The 6,643-nt window shown below is 35.8% G+C and overlaps 1 pseudogene; it reads right to left on the bottom strand.

Moving 5' to 3' along the window:
• Nucleotides 1-748: 748 nt before the first annotated feature.
• LOC110927424 lies at nt 749-6,436 on the bottom strand (annotated as a pseudogene).
• Between the last annotated feature and the right edge of the window lie 207 nt (nt 6,437-6,643).

The following is a 6,643-nucleotide window of genomic DNA, read 5'->3' as shown; positions in this document are numbered from 1 at the left end:
CTCTTGAAAATGAAATAGGCCTCCAAGATACCACTTGTGAGGACTGTTTCGCTCTTGAAAATGCTCCAGTCAATTCAAAAAGACACTCCGTAATGTGCGGAATCCATTAGGAATGTTGACACACACAAGATATCATATTTAGTCACTAGTTTCATTAATGATTTGATGTTATAGAGCCAAGAAACCAAACTGGCAGAGCTTCGCTACCAAATTTCAAAAGTTGTTTAGTCCCCTATTATAAGCTTGTGCCTTTCGCACGAACACCCTTGGGACGATTGGCTCCTCACGCACGAAAGGGTCATTTGGGGTCCATTCGCACAAAAGACTCTTTCGTGCGAATGGCCTTCAAACAAGTAAATTCGACCTTTCGTCACGCTCTTCTAACTAATCGATACATTACATCTAGACATGACACATAGACGTAGGCTGCAGACATCTGTACTCACAAAAATTTAATTTAAACAAATAAAGTTGTAAAATCTGACAAAAATCAATCACATCTATCTTTATGTCAATTTATAAAAGAAAAAAAAAAACAATTAGTAAATGTTTTTTATTTCTTTCCTTTACCACATTAATTTGTTTAATAAAAAACACACCATCAATTTTTTTAATTATCTAATAACATCGAGTACCATGTTTAATTCCTTAAGTTATTATCTAAACCGATGTAACTAAAAGCTTCTACTAACAATATGTTATGCAATGTATGACAGATGTTCGATACGATGCATTAGGAGCAAGAAAGAAAGTTGGAATAGATATCTACACATGGATCTTCCATATCTAGTCCTTATATTAAGAAACGAGAGTATTATTAAAATCGACTCTAGCAAGGGGCTAGGAAAGAGAAGAACAAGATAACAAATTACGGAAACAAAACCAATACTAAGACAAAACATTGGATCAACAACACAAAATGGAAAAAAACAAAACCAACTGTAGCACCCGATCCATTCTGCCTAGTACAAGTCAAAAGACTTAATATGTGTTTGATCTACCCATATAAGCTTATGATAATATCTTTCGTTTCTTATGAAGATGATCAAAATCATGTGTAACCAACAAACATCTTTTACTTCCAAAGAAAGGACCATGGACCCGTTCCTGTTCCTATTCTGTAAATACAATAGCGGTTTACGATTTACGTGTTTGTAAGATCTTTAATTCATGAAAAGGTTGATAAAAGTTACCTCCATATGCCCGCAATCGCACGTAAGCCCATGAAGATGGATAAGGCTACCCATATTCCCACAAAGCCAGCAGCTCTATATAGAGCAAATAATGATCCAATGCTCCCAATTGCCACTAGGATCTAACAATTTTTTTATTAGAATTAAAAGTATACAAACACATATGTACATAATATATATAGGACTAATGTCAAGTTTTAGTTGAGAACTGCTAGAAGTGTTCTTGCTCCGATCATGCAGTTTTCCACTTAATATAGTGTTAAATTCGGCTACAAAAATGCTTAATGTACTAAGCGTACGAAGCAATGGGGGAAAACCAGACATTGCCGCATCAGTGTATATATATGTAGAGAAATTACATAATTACCATACTTATAAGGTTGCATATTTTTGCTACTTATTAACCTAGATTAATTATATGTAGAGTAAATATATAATTACTTTTATATAATTAAGCTTGTTATATAAGGGTTATTAGATTTTATCACCCACAACTATTGGCTATTGGCCGCTGCCATCCTCAAGTATCACTTTGACGCCTGTCACACCCAACTTAACACTTAGTGTGTTCTGTAACCATATCGTCAACCGATCACTAACTTTTGATCTGCTACACTTTTTGGGGTGTCATAGGGATCTTGAGAAGGTTTTAGTGATCTTAAGACGCCCCCAAAAGTATAGTAACAGGATCAAAAGTTAGTGATCTGGTGACAGAACACAGTTAGTGTTAAGTTGAGGGTGGCGGGCGTCAAAGTGATAGTTGGGGGTGACAGCGGCCAATTGCCAATAATTAAGGGTAATAAAATCCAATAACCCGTTATATAATTACCTTAAGATACGTTTGAGTTAAATCATTATTACATTAGAGTAATTACATGTATTACTCTAAAGTAATTATATAATTACGTTAATTATATAATTACGTCACATATGTTCAATACTCTAGAATAATCATGTGTACAGTATTTATATATCACCTGTAGAGTAATTATATAATTACCCTAAATATGAGTTATTGTTTTTTTAATAATATGATACTTGTTTTTTTTCCATCCCGTGCTATGTATGCTTAGTATGTTAATTTGATTTGTATTTAGACTTCACTAGTAAACATATAGACACAAACACACGTGTATATTTAATTTAAACAAAAATGATGGTATTTTTGAACAAAGATGGTAACCATAGAGTATGCAGAGTAAGTGTAATCAGATGCCCCAAAGTTAACTCCATCGAATACAAATGCTATTGAATTGATTGGTTGTGTTCCAACGACAAACTGATTGGAAAAAAAATGAATGATTAGTGAGAAGACATCATTTTATTAAAAAAAAATGGATTTGCTGTTGAAAAAATTGGACACATACCGGTAGGCCTATGGTGATAATGTGTTTAACATTTATGTCTTTTGTGAACACACCCGAACCAAACTGCAATCCGAGTCCAATAAAAATACCAAGTCCCACGCCCACCACACATCCCATCTGAAAATTGGAACAATTCATTATAAGAAACAAAAAGTAGCGAGGATGTGAATTCACTGGGCACAAAATATCACAATCATAGCCTTTCAAGGGGTGGCACATTGCTAATTAAGTGCCTAAATCCTCTAGTAGAGCACACATGTTCAAATCTACCTTTACCCAACACAAGTTACGTTTTACCTCATCCCATGAGTTTACAGTGATAGATTCTCACCGTAAAAAAAATTGATAACCATTACTAGAAACGTACCAGTAATACTCGTGATGCAGTTGATGTTGCCTTCTCATAGTTCTTTTCAGCAAATGATGTAGCAATTATTGCCTATAAGTTTCAACGGTTGGAGATATTGTTTAAAATTTAATAAAAGACCTCAGAAAGAAAGAATGAACTAGATATTGGCACTTTTACCTGTCCAGCAACCGCCAACCCATCAGAAAGAAGCGATGATGTCAGCCATACCTGTAAGCAAATTTGGAATGCAGCCATAGGTGTTGCACCCAACCTTGTAGCCAATGATGAAGCCAATGTTACACAACCAGTTGTGGCTAGTACCTTAAACAACAATAGAAAACCTGTAGGGAGATATAATTAGGATCACTTGATTGTGCAACATAGTTTTATTACTGATTGGAAACAGTGCTAAATAACGCTTACCATTACTAAGAAACCGACTGAATTGTAGAGTTTTGAGACTTGGAGGTAGCAGGTCAACTTGGTGCATTAACTTGACTAGCAAGATTATTGATATTAAGTACCTGGGAAAATATAAGATGTTTACTTAGGTCACAAGCAACATCATTCATATGTTTTAAGGTTGACAAGTGAAATTTGGAACAATTACTGGGAAAGAACATGTGCAATGGCTGCACCACTAACTCCCAATTTGCAAGCAAAGATAAGAATTGGATCCAAGATTATGTTTGCGACATCTCCTATAACTGCATTAGAACAAGAAAATATGTTGGACCGTTAACCAGCAACACTAATTAGTATAGTATTTCCTTATATATAGTCGATTAGTTATAGATAGTACGCCCCCGTTTATACAACAATGAAAACGTTATCAGGAGTATATACAATGACTCAATAAGAACGATTACAATAAACCACAACTAATATATCTCTTCTAATAGTTATTTGGTCTTGTACTGCCTAAGAAGAAGTTATACGGGACGTACCAGTGGCATATAAAGGAGTTTTAGTATCTTTGAAACCACGAAAGACACCTTGCATGGATAAGGAGAGAAGAACTGCTGGAGCTACAAGTGCACGTAACGTTAAATAATTATGTGCGGGTAATAGCATTTTAGAACCCTGTAATTATGCAATGAAAGATGACTAATTACTATATATACTAAGCACAACAAACTCAAAATTTTATAAAAATACTTACATGTCTTACTCCCATCAAATTCAAAAGAGGTTCAGCTAGAAAGACACAGTAATTTTTCTAGAATACCGAGAACGGCACCAAACAGCAGTGCAGTTGATGCTGATGGGATGTTTCTCTTTTGTTTCTTTAACTTCAACTTATTTTGGGTGCGTTCAGTTATGGCCATATGCTTCCGTGGACTTGTTTTGAATCCTGATAAAAAAAAATTAGAGTAAACTGCCATTTTGGTCCCTGAGGTTTGGCCAGTTTTGTCAATTTAGTCCAAAACTTTCATTTTGGTCCCTGTGGTTTCAGTTTTGTGCTATTTTGGTCCAAAAATGAATTCAGCTCATATTCCTCAAATTAAATCCTTGGTTTTTGTCCTTATCTTCAGGGGTAAATTGGTCATTATCATTTTATTATACCTGATTATTAATTAATAATAAAACTAAATCAAAAAATTTGCATCTTCCCCAAATGAGTCACAAGCAAACCCTAATCCAAACCTCAACTCTCTGCAACCATCATCTTCTCCACCCCATTCTCCGCCATACCCACCATGCTCCACCACCACCCACCTCCCACAACCACCCGTCCCTAACCCACGAGTTTGTTCCGGCACCCAAATCATCAAAATAATCATCAAACAAACTATCATCATCATCATCATCATCATCATCATCATCATCATCATCATCATCATCATCATCATCATCATCATCTCTTCTCCAAACTCCTGCAACCATCATCTTCAAACAATTTACAGTTCTATGATATTCTCAAACAGAGTATCATCATCATCAATCAATGGGGAAATACATGAGGAAACCTAAATTCATCGGCAACACAATAGATGCACACGATGTTTCTCTCGGTGTTCGAACCAGAGCCAAAACCCTAGCGTTGCAGAAACTTCAAGCTCTCAATTCGTCCGCCGCAACACCACCGTCTCCGGCGACGGTGACAGAACAACATACGGAATCATGTTATCTGGAACTTGGCAGCTGTAGGCTGGAGAAGCATCTGGCTCAATGATTAACGTGTTGCCGACAACGAAACCCTAACCCTAGGGGTTTGAACTCTTCTTATTCGAGCGATGGCGGCTGGTAGTTTTCTAGGGTTCCGATCCGGTGGTGGGCGACGGCGGTTAGAGGTGGTGGAGTGTTTCTGGTGGGCGATGGCTGTTAGAGGTGGTGGTGGATGTTATCCGGTTGGTGGTGGGTGTTTGATTAAGTTCTCTGTGTGTGTGTGTGATGATAGAGCTTAGAGAGAGAGATGATTTTAGAGAGAGAGAGGAGAGAGAGAGACTGAGTTTCAGTTTTTATAATTTAGTTTTATTATTTTTAATTGATAATCAGTTATAATAAAACGTAAATGACTAAAATACCCCTGAGGAAAAGAACAAAAGTTGAGGGTTTAATTAGGGGAATCTTGTCTGTTTTCATTTTTGGACCAAAATGGCAACAAAACTGAAACCACAGGTACCCAATTGCAAAAAGTTTAAGATTTGCACTATTGTGGCAAAATTGACCAAACCACATAGACCAAAAATGGCAGTTTACTCAAAAAAATTATTAGTATGACAAAGACACACGTAAGACTATGAATACACACTTTGTTTTATGATAAAAAAAAATACCCTCTTCTGCTGGCAAGTCGTTTTGTTCGTCTGTTATTATCGAACCATTTTCTAAGTTTTCAAGTTTGACATCATCATCATCTTTCATGGACTCATCTGTATTAATATAACCCTTTTCCATGTTCTCATCTTTGGGTACTTTCAGTCTTTCTATAGTTTCTTCCTCAGCGACAAATGAAGTTGTAATACTAACAAGTGGGAAAATGGCTACCTTTGAAACTTGATTGAAAATGGCAATAGATACTCCTACGGCAGCAATTTCCACCGCGCCTATCCAAAAGCGTAAATTAAATAAACTTGGTAAAAAAACTTAAAATTATGCATGGACGTATTAAACTAGCTTAATTTGTTTCTTTGGAACCTATATGACCAATGAATGCGGTGTCAATCAAAGAAGCAACAGGATCTGCAGCGAATGCCATGGTTGCAGGTACAGCAATAGTAAGTATTTCCTTTCCAAGGGAATCCATCTTGAAGACTAGCCTACGAACATAATAGAAAAATAACAAATTTATGCCTTCAAGTATGAGATTCATTTTAGTGCTAAAAGCTCATTGCAGTTATGGAAAAAAAAACTAATCTTAAAAAAAGGGAAAATATGTACCTAATATCTTTAAAGAAAGCAAATACCGGATGCTTCCATGTTATCTCCATGGGAGCTACACTAACATCCTCAGCCATAGTTGAAAGAAATATTAATAGTATAAGCTAATATAAGAATTAAAGCCTACAGAATGCATACATGAGAGAGAGACTGTAGTTGAATGGATGAATAAATCATAGAACTGGTTCATATATATACTGGCTACCCACAAGAAGTTAAAAGGTTAAGAAGTTTCACGTAGACATTTAATAATGAAAAAGACACAACAAACATCTATAAAGCTCAACAAGCATATGGACTATGATTAGGTTAAATGTTGCTAATTATCGTGCTATTTTTTGATAGTTGAT

The sequence above is a fragment of the Helianthus annuus genome, chromosome 1, assembly GCF_002127325.2.
Source record: "Helianthus annuus cultivar XRQ/B chromosome 1, HanXRQr2.0-SUNRISE, whole genome shotgun sequence".
Lineage (NCBI taxonomy): Eukaryota > Viridiplantae > Streptophyta > Magnoliopsida > Asterales > Asteraceae > Helianthus > Helianthus annuus.
The sequence above is the reverse complement of the archived record's forward strand: the minus strand, read 5'-3'. Positions and strand labels throughout refer to the sequence as shown.